This window comes from Stenella coeruleoalba, assembly GCF_951394435.1.
Source record: "Stenella coeruleoalba genome assembly, chromosome: 10".
Lineage (NCBI taxonomy): Eukaryota > Metazoa > Chordata > Mammalia > Artiodactyla > Delphinidae > Stenella > Stenella coeruleoalba.
In genome coordinates, this window is record NC_137156.1 from 90,251,332 (window position 1) to 90,265,444 (window position 14,113).

The 14,113-nt window shown below is 34.5% G+C and overlaps 1 protein-coding gene across 10 annotated transcripts in view; it reads right to left on the minus strand.

The window, feature by feature from the left end:
• Nucleotides 1-14,113, minus strand: part of LOC307193527 (uncharacterized protein) — a 730,787-nt gene that overhangs the window by 266,464 nt on the left and 450,210 nt on the right. The window lies entirely within an intron of this gene.

The window sequence follows — 14,113 nt, forward strand, 5'->3', positions numbered from 1 at the left end:
ATAAGGGGCTTGATTGTTGTCAGACAACACAGAGAGTCATTACTGTGTGATTGCAAGGAGGCTGACAACTCAACTGGGTAAAACTCTCAGCAGGTTCTGCATCAGAACTCAGAGCAATGAAAGTGACAGAAGGAGGGGTCCTGGTTCTCTATTTATCGTAAAATAGACTGTTTTCCATCAGGCCATGAGTTCTTTGAGGTCAGCAATTGGGAATTTATTTATCATTGTACTCGATTTAAAAACAAACAAACAAACAGAACACAGTATGTGATAAATGTTTATGAGCAAATAATGCATGGATAAATAGATGGATAGATGGATGGATGAATAGATGCATGGATGGATATATGCATGCCTGGTTGCATAGATGAATACACTGATACGTGGAATCATGGGTGGATGAGCTAGACTACTTACTTTCAAAGCCTTCTGAATAATATGCTGTGCTAGGTTTTTAAGAATGCATGACTTGTAAGTAACTTCCAGCGTGGGCCCTGCCTACCTCTTTGACTTCTTATAACCTCTCTTCCTTGCCCACTGAATTCTAGCTATCCTGGGCTTCTTCCTGTCAGGACCACTGCACAAACTATTCTCTTTGCCTGACAGGCTTTTCTTCATAATATTCACACATCTAGTAGTTTCCTAATATGCAGGCGTCACCTTATATGTTATACCATTAGAAATAATTCTTCTAACCACCCAGTCTGAAGTAGCAACAAGGTTGTTCTCCGTCATAGCTCTACTTCAATGATCTTCTTAGCATTTATTGTACTTTTATTTGTTTATTTGATGGTTTTATTTTGTGTATGTGCCTTTATTTCCCTTTCTCCTCCCAATAAAATCTAAGTTTCATGAGTATTTCCTAGATCATTTAGGACTATATCCTGTGCATAAGTATCTAACCACATTTTGACTGGCTGACTAAATGGATGAATGGGAATAAAATCAAATGATTTTCCATAATTTTAATTACTAGAACTTCTGTGTATAATACACTCCTATAATACATTTAGAATAATGTTAATTACACGATTTAGACATACACAGCCTTTAAAAAGATTAAATCTCCTATTTAAAGAAAATGATTATGCTGACCTGTTTAATCCACCAGCCTTGGAAATATATAAAAGGATAAAAAAATACATTAGTGTCACTTTCTTAAATCTTTTCGGAATGAGGTAAGGTATAAACACACATGCCTCCCCCGCCCCCCCCCATATCCCTATATTTCAGGAATTTATTAGTTCAGACTAATGAAAGTTATATTCTCTTGCAAATAGACCATTTTTAGTATACATTTTTTGCTCTATAATTATTTAGAAAGGTGGAATTTTTCCAAGTAAAAAGGAGGTTGATGTCTTCTAGTGCAGGGAATTTTACCAGGGCAGTATGGTTTTCTAGGTAGTATTTTGGAATTTGATGGGATGTGATGGCTATTATAATTGGGAATACTAATGGTATTTGGTAGCCAGCACTGCTACAAATCACAAGGCATGGAAAAGTCTTACACAATGAAGAGAGCTTTTCATATCTCACACTACTTTCAAAACTCTGTTCAGAATCACCTGAGCTTTGTATATAATTCTGCTTTACTTTTAAAGACAAAATATTTTGCATTCAAAAATACCAACTAGCCCCAAGTGCTAATATATGGAATAGGGCCTATTATATTGTACCCCTTTTTTTTCTGAAAAGTTATTAAAACTCAGTTATGAAGGCTGCCTTTAAACATATCAAAAGGGACCTACGAAAGATGACCACAATGTGAGGTCCTTCCAAAGACCGTTATCTTCCTTAGCCAAATACCTTTGGGAATTTCTAGAGTATGTCAAAAAAAAAAAAAATCCAGAGTTAGATAAAGAGAGATTTTATTCAAAAAGACTATTGCAATAGGAAGAGGGAGAATATTGCAGTAGAGAGAACACTTTGATTGTAAGGTCAGGCAGAATGGCTCTTCTTTTATAAGTGGACAAAGCTGAAGGAACTGGATGTGGGAGTTGGGGAGAAGCCTGACTAAAGTTTGGTCCAGTTAAGTCAGCAAGTGTTTTGTCCAGATTGATCAAATAAATAAATCAATAAATCAAATCTATTTTCCTTCCTCAAAGTTAAGGGTTGTTTGCCATTTGGGGAAGTCACATCACTAGCAGTCACACCACTTGTGCTATATAAACTGCCAATACAATTATTTATATCAATCTGTATTTGTGGCCACAAAATTCATGGTAATTCTGGGGAAATAGGTGCAAACAGGTAACTATTGTGTTTTATCTTCTAGAGTAGTCATACTAAAACAATTACACAGTGAAAAATATTTCATCAATTGGTTTCCTTCTGTTTCTCCATTATGTCAATTTAGAGCATTATATAACTTTTCCATTTTCCTAGATTATGTGGAGAGATAGACAATAATGTCTGTGAACTTAATTTCAGGATAATAAAAGAGGCATTATAAAATATTTGTTCTCTAAAAGGGGTGAAGTTCCTTTAGAATTGAGCACCACTGTTCTACCACCAGATTATTTATGGATAATGACACTGAAACTAATAGAAGTTGACAAATTTGCCCAAAGGTACAGAGAATATTGATACAATTACACACACATACTCTCAAATTGTTAAACTTTTTTTGGCATGACAAATATGGGACTAGGACTACAGATGCATAAGCAATTCTATTTTTTCTAATAGGAGAAAAAAAATGTTCACACGTAAATGATAATGTGATTGGTTTAGGAAACACAAATTTCTAGAAAATGTCATTTCTGATAAGCACACAAATTAAACTTTGCCTGGCTGTGAGATTCTTGCTGTATTTGAAACACATGGGAAAGTAAAGAGAAATTCTCTGAGGATCTATTTCTTGACCAGTAAAATGGGGATAAAAGTATGTACCTAATGGCATTGTGAGACTTAAACAAGCCAAGTGGTGTGATCCATGATTTCCAAACATTAACATTCTCATAAATTACTTGAGGATATTATTAAAATGTCAACTCTTATTCATTAGATTTCAATGGTGCTTGAGATTCTACATTTTTAACAAAATCTCTACTAATTACCAATGATACTGGTTGGACCACTTCGAGTGATGGCAAGGATGTAATTCTGCTGGCACATCAGAAGGAGCCAGTTCTGGGTGTACCTCCTTCCCCACTCCTCCCTTCCCCTTCTCTTCTCTTCCCTTCTTGTTCTCTTTTTGAAACTGTAAGAAGAATTGGCTTTGTTTCCTTGGGGGCTTGATTGTTTTTTGTATTTTTAAATCACTGCCATTTCACTCATTTATAAACTTTTGGAAAAAAGGAAGTGATAAGATGTAGATGGTTTGGGGTAATAGGAATTAAGACTTATTTGAAAGAAATTACTGAATAAGCTTCTTTCCTCCTCCCACACTCCAAACTTATGATTCTTAATGTTATTGGGCAATACTTTACCCAAGTTCAAAGCAGCCCCACTGTATCAGTACAGCTAGTAATAGAAAGGGAGATAGGAGTTACTGTTATTTTATTCTACAATAGCATCCATGTTTGCTACATAAATATGTATCCATTTATCTAAAACAGCCTCACATTTCTAACTCATTTTGCAAAAACAGTTTTGCTATTGTTCAGCTATGATCTAAAATAGCACAATTTTTTTTAATGAGAAATGATAAAATGAAGCACAAAAGAGTTTTATTAGCCTCAAAATCCCACAGATGCTTCCTCAGTGGATCTTATAAGGATGATAGACAGTTTTTTTTAAAGAAATCTATTTCTAAGATATCTTGTAATTTTCAGTTTCACCAACAGGTGACACTAGTGATTTCTGTAATCTTTTTTCTTTTTTTTTTAAATAGCATGTCAAGAAAATTCTTCAAGGCTGCAGTTTTGAGAATAAAAGTACAAGCTAAATAAACTATTAACTCTGAAATGTTAACGTATTAAAATTACTCTTTCATAGAGTTTTATTGTTTTTTGTTGTTATTTTCATACAATTTGCAAAAGCATAATCAAAGATTGTTCCTGTGGCAAATGACTGAACATCTCAATTTTGTTCACCAACCCATAGTTATAGCAATAATTCTGAAATAAAAGAATGGCTGAGGTATTTTCATGAAAGAGATATAGAGATATATATTTCGTATTGTAAAAACTGGATGTCTGTTCTTTCATCTATAAAGTACAATAGTCTGAATATATTCTCAGGTGTCTTTCCAGTCTTTATTAAAGGCATTGAACAGAGTAGCAAGAATGCGGCATAGCAAGAGAGGACACTACCTAAAAGAATGGTCAAATCAAGTCATCTAATAAAACTAGTTATGTAATCACTGGGGCCAAAGTGCCTCAGCAGTGGCATGGGAGTTTCTGAAGGTTGTCATGCCTTCTAGATGTTTGTAACCTGTAAAACGATGTTAATGTGAATGGCTCTTTTCTTTGACTGGTCTAAGAGTGATTCACACTCTTGATACCATTCTGGGACTGGAGATATTTAGTTCTGAACACTTGAAACCTGTGCATTACTGGGTATATGGCACACCTGCCTTTTTGGTTATTCTTACACTCACACAAACTGATGATTCTTGTCATAACTGTAAATTGGCAACGGGCCAGATGCTTTATGGAGCTCCTCCCTTCCCCCAGTAACTGCATGTTGGACACAGACATTAATTGGTTTGTGGAATTAAATTTACAAAAAGGAGACACAAAAAAGCAACAGGTGTGTGGTATTACTTGCTGTGATGTGCATTAAAAGAAAGATCCAAAGGGAGTTGTGAGCACCAGCAGGACATGCTTTCCAAAGGGTGCATTCAGAAAAATCTAATATAAGGTTACCTGTCAAAGGAAAATATTCCATCTTAAACAGATGTCGAAGAATGTTATAGAGACATAGCTTTCTTTTGATTAGTAAAAAAACATGTAATGCATGATTATCAATACTCAGGCATGAAGTAGAAATTATACAAAGCATTATCATTCCTGATGAAAAAGAAGAATATTGAGTAATGCTAGTCATTTTTTATTCTTTCAAAAATGAGTAAAAGTGAGTGGCTAATGAGAAGCTTAACTGCAATAAAAAAATAGCATTCCCTTTTTACTGTCTTTTTTTGAATAAAAATTTCCATAGTTTTCTTTCTAGCAACAGGTTAAACTCTTTGCTAATCCTTTTAAAATCCACTGCAAAATAATAATAAAGAAAACTCATAATATATTTGGTTTTCACCATCACTGTCAGTAGCCACATGTACTAACTTAAGAGACAGGAAAAAATTACATCTGAGTTTTTAAAAAAGATTATTTGTGTGGTGGTTGTTTTAAATGATTTTATGTGTTGGGGCAGAACTACCTTCAGTAATTAATTTGCATGGATACATACAGGATAATATTTTTCTACATTTTTAAGATAAAATATTTTTTCTTGAGATCATTTGTAATGTCAATGTACATGTACATAATATGTGGCTTGGAAGAACAGCAAGGCAAGATGCTCAATCATATTATTGCAGGAAAAAAAATTGTTAATTTTGTAGATCTTGGTTCTGCTCCTGTTTTAAGAATCTGAATTTTTCACTAAGAAATATTTGTTACATGGAAATAATATTTATATATATTCAGCTATGTATTCATATATATTTACATATAAACACATGCATAAAATATATGTAAATTATGAAATGTGTTCATAAAATAAACACACTACTACCTTACTTAACAAAAGCTACACATTAAAGTCTTGGATAGGGGCTTCCCTGGTGGCGCAGTGGTTAAGAATCCACCTGCCAATGCAGGGGACACGGGTTTGATCCGTGATCCAGGAGGATCCCACATGCCATGGAGCAACTAAGCCTGTGCGCCACAACTACTAAGCCTGTGCACCACAACTACTAAGCCTGCGCTCTAGAGTCCACGAGCCACAACTACTGAGCCCACGTGCCTAGAGCCCGTGCTCCACAACAAGAGAAGCCACCGCAATGAGAGGCCTGTGCACCGCAACGAAGAGTAGCCCCCACTTGCTGCAGCTAGAGAAAGCCACAGCGCAGCAACAAAAACCCAACACAGCCAAAAATAAATAAATAAAATAAATAAGTTAAAAAAAGAAGTCTTGGATAAAATTGAAAGGATTTATCGGTAAAAACTCTTTAGAATATCTACTATGTTAAATAATTGTAGTAGATATTTTATTATCAAAAATTATATTTTTCCGGCTTCCCTGGTGGTGCAGTGCTTGGGAGTCCGCCTGCCGATGCGGGGGACGCGGGTTCATGCCCCTGTCCGGGAGGATGCCACGTGCCGTGGAGCGGCTGGGCCCGTGAGCCATGGCCGCTGGGCCTGCGCGTCCGGAGCCTGTGCTCTGCGACGGGAGAGGCCACAGCGGTGAGAGGCCCGCGTACCGCAAAAATATATATATATATATATTTCTTTTTCCTCCTTTTATTTGAGTAGAGCTTCTCATCCCACACACAAACATGATTTATATATATGAACAATAAGAGAAAAAATTTCTATGTTTGGTGTTTGGCAGTCAGCATAAGAATTGTTTTCAATCCCAAAATATGCCCTGTATTCGGTATTATTTTTAAGTTGTCTTTAGAGCACTATTCATTCCCTAGATTTTGTGGTTTTATGTATTTTCTATTTTCTATGCACATATGTTAGCTTCTTGAAATTTTGCTAGGTGTGATTTTTGCCTTTAAAACAAGCACCAATTATACATTTTATTCTGCCCTTTATTACAAAAATAATCTGAGGAAGTAGGCAAAATTAACAGCATTTTCATACAAATAATCATGAAAATATAAAATAATTTCCAAGTTTCGGGTGCCAAAACTTTCCTCATTACTCCCGATTTGAAAAGAGTGAATTCAAGAATATTTAATTGAATTACTTGCATCCAATTTGAAGTTCATAGTTTAAAAATGCCATATTTAACTATAGCAAAACTGCATATTTTTGAGAAAATACTTTAGGCTTTTAACATGCTCTGAAAGCGAATCCATAGCTATTATTTCCAATCTATAAATAAAAAAACAAATGCAAATTCAAGGCGATCTTCCCAAATCCATTTAGGGAGCAAGTGGTAAGGGAATTACCCACTCAATTTAGAATTCCTTGAAACAACTGTAGGTTATAAGCACAGAGACTGAATTACACTTCCATGGTGTTATCAACACTTTCCTCACTGTGCATTGTGCACTGTCTAAGCCTCTATTTCTTTATTTGTAATATGGGAATGATAAAAATAACTATCAAATCAGCTTAAAGTTAGCACAGGTCTAACAAAGGGTGACAATAAATTTTGGAGAATAGTCTTATCCCTAAAGATTAGCACAGTGCTAAATGTTTACTGAACTAAAATTTGAGTATCTTTTTTTGAGGTCAAATATACTGAAGTACAATTTATATAAAATAAAATCACACAGGTCCATCATTTTTGATAGATATGTACATTTATGGAACAAACATTAAGATATGAGACATTCCCATCTTCCCAAAGTTCTCTTGGGTTCCACTGCAGTCAATACACATGACTATCACCACCTCACACACCAAACAATACTAATCCAATTGCTATCTTTATAGATTATTTATGCTTATTAAGAATTCAATATAAATGAAATCATGCAGTATAGACCTCTCTGTGTCCAGCTTCATTCATATAACATAAAGTCTGTAGTATTGGCTGAATTGTGCCCCCCACCCAAAAAATTCATGTTTTAACCCCCAGTACCTCAGAATGTGACTCTATTTATTAGTGATATTTTTGACATTTTGGTATTTGTGTATTTTGACAAATAGTTTTGATTTTTATTCCTCAAAATATTTTATTTCCCTTGTAATCTCTTTATTGAGCTTGGATTATTTAGAAATGTGCAATTTAATTTCCAAATATATAAGGGATTTTTCATGTTATTATTATTGATTTGAAATTTAATTCTGCTTTGTTCAGATCATGTACTCTGTGAGATTTCAAACTTTTAACATTTATTGAGACATGTTATAGCCCAGTGTGTGATCTGTCATGGTTATACTCTAGAGTTAAATGCTATATGTCACAGTTACATGCCAATTAAGTCAAGTGAGTTGCTTGTGTTGAAATCTTCTATATACATATTTGTCTGCTTGTCCAGTCAGTTACTGAGAAAGGGATGTTAACAATCAGACCATAATTGTGTATTTGACTATTTTTCTTCTCTGACAGTTTTTGAGTCATACATATTAATACTCTATTATTAGATATATACATAGTTACAATTGTTATGTCTTCCTGGTAAATTGCTTCTCTTTCAAGGTATTGCTCCTCATTATCTCTTGTAATACTTTTGGTCATGAAATGTACATTTTCTGATATTACTATAGCTATCTCAACTTTTTTACTTACTCTTCGTATGCTATCTTTTTTCCTTCTTTTATTCCCAATCTGTCTATATTTTATATGTTAAAATCATGTCTTGTAAAAAAGACTTAATTGGATCTGCTTTATTTTCATTGTCTACCAAATTTCTGCTTATTAATTGGAACTGTTTAGTATATTTACATTTAATATAATTATTGATTTCTTTGGTTTAAGAGATCAATATATTTGCTTGCCATTTGTCCTTTCAGTGTTTTGTTTCTCTTTTGTACTTTTCTTGCTTTTTAAAAATTATTATTTAACTTAGCATACCATTTTATTTTCCTTATTGACTTTGTAGCTATTTCTCCTTTTATTTTTTAATTGGTTCTCTACGGGGAGCAATATATATTTTTAACTTGTCAAAGTCTACTTAGAGTACCCCTTCACTCTTCACATTATCTGGTACATTTTGGGAGGTCTGGTCCTGTATTTGCGTAGCCCAGTCCTAACCTGGAGACGCCTCATAGGAACTGTGAAGCCCCCATTCTGCTCAGAGCCCTCCTCTCTGTTGTTCTGTCCTTTAGATTTTCACCACATTAGCTGCCTAAACTCTCCTGACTGCTTCTTCAGCTCAGCTGGACACCCAAGCTATGCTCAGATTACAGCTCTCTGAAATGTGGTCATGAAATTACACTCAGGCATAGAACTGGATTAATGTAATGCCCACATTGCGAGTTTTCCTTCTCTCAGTCATCACAGTCTTGTGCTGCCTGCTGTCCACTCCTGAAAGCATCGGCTTCATATATTTGTCAAATTATAAAGTTTTATCTGTTGGAAGGGCTAGTTTCTTAACAGTTATTAAATTATGACCAGAAGTGGAAATAGAGTATAATGTGAATGTACTTCCTATGAGAAGAAAAAAGAAAACTAACAAGTACAGTGAGAGCAAACTTGGGGAATGGAGAGAAACTACCATGCGTTCATAAAGGTAAACAATTGTAGGAAATCTTTTTCCATGAGAGGAGATACCACAAAAAGTAACATGATTTATGAATAGGCATGTGCTTCTGTCTTATTTTTAATAGCTGTCTGTAATTTAAGTTGAGTTAAAATCATTGTCTCTTGAGTTAGACATAGCTGGATTTGAATCACACCTCTGCCTCATATGAGTTGCATGAAAATTTCTCTCTTTAAATACCAATTACTCTAGCTATATAATTGAGATAATAAAAAATAATACATATCCTATGTGTACATACAAAACTCATTGTCTTGAGTGTTAAATGAGGTATTTTGCTCAGTTGAAGACTGAATATACTAAGAACTCAGTAAATATAAGTTACCACCATTAGCATCAGGAACAGTGTTATTATTCCTTTATCATTCAGATATTCTTATGTACTTTATTATGATTAGATAGTTAGTAATCTACAAATATATTTTTATAAGCTTTGAAGTAAATCCATGTAGAAGAACTAAGTTATATAGTGCAGTGAGTCAATATACATGTTAGATACAACATAAAACAGTTCATATGCCCTGAAATCCAACTCTATTTTCCCACAGAACTGGACATTTATATTCTCATGATAGCTTTCACCCACATACCAACATTACTCAAATGTATTATATTTTAAGAGAACAGTGTAAATGTGAGCCATTATTTGGGTATGATACTTTTAGCTAATTCTTAAGGTCTCTTTTAGCACCATGTTGAAGTCTGACTTTGTCCTACAATCAGTTAAATGAAGATTGGGTTATTGAAGTACTTTTCTTTTTTCCCCAGCTGATCTGTTTTTGAAACAGTTCTCTCTGAAGTGTAAGAGAATTGTTAGCTGGACCTGCCCATTAAAATATATATATATATATATATATATATATATATATATATATATATACACACATCATCTGCAGATAATGAAGTTCTACTTTCAGATTTCATTTCTAGGTGAATAATTCATTGTTGTACTTAGCAATAAAAGTAGTGACAAGTTAAAACTTAACTCAAAAAGGACAACAAAGGAGACAGTACACATTCTTACCTATCACATTGGTCTAGTGGGAAATGGAAAGAGCTGACATCAGAGGTCTTTATGGCCCCAGATAGGTATTATACAGAACTCTATCGCTTACGTGTGAGATTGAAATGGAAATAGTCAGAAAACAGCCATTTTATCTTATCAGATCCTTTCAGGGGACTTACGGTTCACACTAACATAACCTGAGCAATATTTGTAAGGAATTGCTAAGTAATGAAAATTCACCCTATAGTGCCAACCAGAAATGAAAGTATCATGTCAGCACAATTCCCGTCAGATGGTCTTTAGATAAAGATTCTGGGCTTTTAACTTCACCTAATGAAAAAACCTGAGTAATCAGTCAGAATGTAATGGAACTTTTATCTCAGTCTGTAAGTAAATTATGGAGAGAGTTATACACTCAGGAGATGAACTACATAGTATATTCAAAAGGCAAAACTAAGAATGGTATTCAACCTTGACCCAATTTTTTCACCTTCTCTGAAAAATTAGGGGGATGGGTTTGGTGAAGTACTGAATGCAAAACATGTCAAAAAAATCATATTTTATTCCTAAGACACTCCTTAAGGGTTCTTATCTTTTTCACAGAGTAAGTATGAAACTGCTTGAAATATCTCTATCTGCACCTTTAGATGAGACCCTGCCCTCTGAAGTCAGAAAGACACTGGTCCAAATATTGGCTTAGACGTTTACTTTCTTTGTGGCTTGGGTGATTTACCTAAGTTTTCTGAGCCTCAATTATCTTATAGGTAAAATACGACTAGTACTTGCCTGGCAGAGTTAATTGGATGAACTAGTAAAACAATTAAAAAGAAATGGTATCACTACGCTCGACACATTTGAATACTCAAAGGTAATTATTATTGTTGATGATGATATCATTTTAGATGTGTGGACTTAAGCAAATTACTAAATCTCTGTGTAGTTCACATTTTCTAACTTTAAAGGAAAATATACAAGTTTCTATTATACTACAACCTTATAAGGTTGTAGATAGAATTAAACCAGTTAATTCATGTAAAATAAAGGCAACAGTGCTTTCACGTTATAAATGTTTCATAAGTGTTACATTTTGTTATTTGAAATGAGAGTAGCAGATAGCTTTAGGAAAAACACATGCTCTGGAAGCTTACTGCCAGGATCTGAATATTAACTCTATCACTTATTCAATCTCTCTGTGTTACTGTTTCCTCATCTTTAAAATTTGTGATTTAATAATAGCATCTCTCACACAAGATAGTTGTGTGGATTAAATGAGTAATACACGGGGCTTCCCTGGTGGCGCAGTGGTTGAGAGTCCGCCTGCCGACGCAGGGGACACGGGTTCGTGCCCGGTCCGGGAAGATCCCACATGCCGCGGAGCGGCTGGGCCCGTGAGCCATGGCCGCTGAGCCTGCGCGTCCGGAGCCTGTGCTCCACAACGGGAGAGGCCACAACAGTGAGAGGCCCACGTACCGCAAAAAAAAAAATGAGTAATACACATAAAGAGCATAGAACAGTGCCTGGCACATAGTAAATGCATAAAAATTGACTTGATCCTCTATGTGTACCTTTCAAAAAATAGATAAAATTATAAAGATTCATACAAGAAGCATCTATATGCTCAGTACCAAAAAGAAACAAGTGCTCACAAGTTTTATCTTTCTAACAAAACAAAATAGTTCAATACATTTTTTGTACGGAGTGAAATATTGAAAGGGTGTTTTTTTCATTTTTTTTCTGTAATCCTGACACACTGAATTTTAAAATGAGACAATACTAGTTATTGGTAAAGAGCATGTGCCCTTGGAATCAGATCTCCTAAATTTGCATTTTAGTTTTACTACTGAGTACTGTTCCATCCTGGTTAACTTTCCTAACTTTCCCAGTCATGGTTTTCTCATTGGTAAAATGCTGATAACAATACTTCCCTTACAGCTCCATCACAAAGAAAAAAAGTACGTAGGAAAAGTGCTGAGGACAAAGCATGCCATACAGTAAAGGCTCATTTCATTGAAAAACAAATTCCTGGAACATTTTCTTAAAATCATGGGTTATGATGGGATTTGAAAAGTCAGTTAATCTAATCTCCTTCTTATGCAACTTCAGTGTCTTGAATTTAGGTTCTAGGAGGGCACGATTTTTGCCCATTTTTAACTTTGTATATATTTGTATATCCCCACTGCCAACAGTAAAGAACTCAAATATTTATTGAATGTTACATGAATCGGAAAAATTACTTCAGTCAAATAAATATTATTTTTTAACAACATAGATTTTAGTTATTTCATTTTTTGATTAATAATCTTTCTGACCTCAGCCCCACCCACACTGATTTATGTGTATGGATTATAATAGCTTACATTTATGTTGCATTTAGTATGTGCTAAGTACTATTCTTAGTACTTTGCCTGTATTAGCTCATTTACTCCTCACCCCAATCCGAAGAGGAGGGTGTTATTAGCCCATTTTAAAGATGTAAACTGGGGCACAAAGAACTAAGTCATTCTCCTTAGGTCATATAACCAATAAATATCAGAGCTAATTCTCAAATTTAATCTCAAACCCTGGCTCTAAAACTTTTGCTTCTGACCAGCGACTTTGCTAATATCTGTTTTTATTTTACAGACAAAAAACAAAAAAAACAAAAAAAACGTGTTTTAACAATTGATCATCATTGTGAGAGAAAAAACAAAGAAACAACAAAAACTGTGTAGCAAATTCATTTCCTAAAATCTGACCACTTGACACAACAGTCTACCTCACAAAATCATGCAGAGCTTGAGAGGAGAAAAAAAGAGATGTACTCTTCCCTTATACAATGTAAAAGAGTGGGGGAATCACTTGAAGATAGTATTATTTATTTGGAGCACAATGTTTGAAAAAGCATGATGTGTAATATAGTGTGCTCTTTAACTAATGTTGGATCTCGGTGCCACTGGAGAGAGAGAAATAGAATAGAACAACAAGTCCATCCTTCAGTATAAAATTGTCCCTGGATCTCCCCACCATCTTAACACCCTAAATCAAAGTGTCTATCACTTATTTGAGGTTATCTTCTATACACATTTATTAAAGGCCTTGTAATTGTAAAGATACATGTCTGTCTCCTCCATGGTTCAAGACCTTGTCAATCACTCTTTTATCTTAGCACTTAGCATAGCCCAGCACTTCTTGGACATTCAATAAATATTTGTTTAACTGGAGAATGAAGAATGAAAATGGTTTTGAGCAACAGATACTCTCACCAGGCACATTGTACTTACTGCTCCACACTCATCAGTGGGCTGACAGTCAGAGAAAATTGTGTTCTTTTTTAACTGTAGATTTAAGCTCTTAAATGAATAACAAATACCCACTTTAAGGGAGTCTATTTCATTATTATTATTAAGATGCCTTAACACACTGTAGCACTTGATTGAGGTATTCTTTGCTGTAATGGCCACTGAAGGCTTTAAGCTTGAGAACTGCTAAACTATGAAGGGAAACACAAAAGATAAAGGTTTGCATTTTGTTTCATCTACCGAGGGGGTCTGATTGAGTATTCACTTTCTTTAAAAATTGTATCAGATTGAAACTTAGAAAAGAGCAATAGGAGAGACTAGTGTTTTAGAGAGTTTCATGCTATTTTACAGAAGTAAGGTAATGATAGGGCCACAGGTATAAACACATTCAATTTTTTTTTTAAGTTTTCTTTCGCCATGTAGATTTATCTTTTCTTTAACATCTTTATTGGAGTATAATTGCTTTAAAATGGTAACACATGCAATTTTGAATTTAAATTA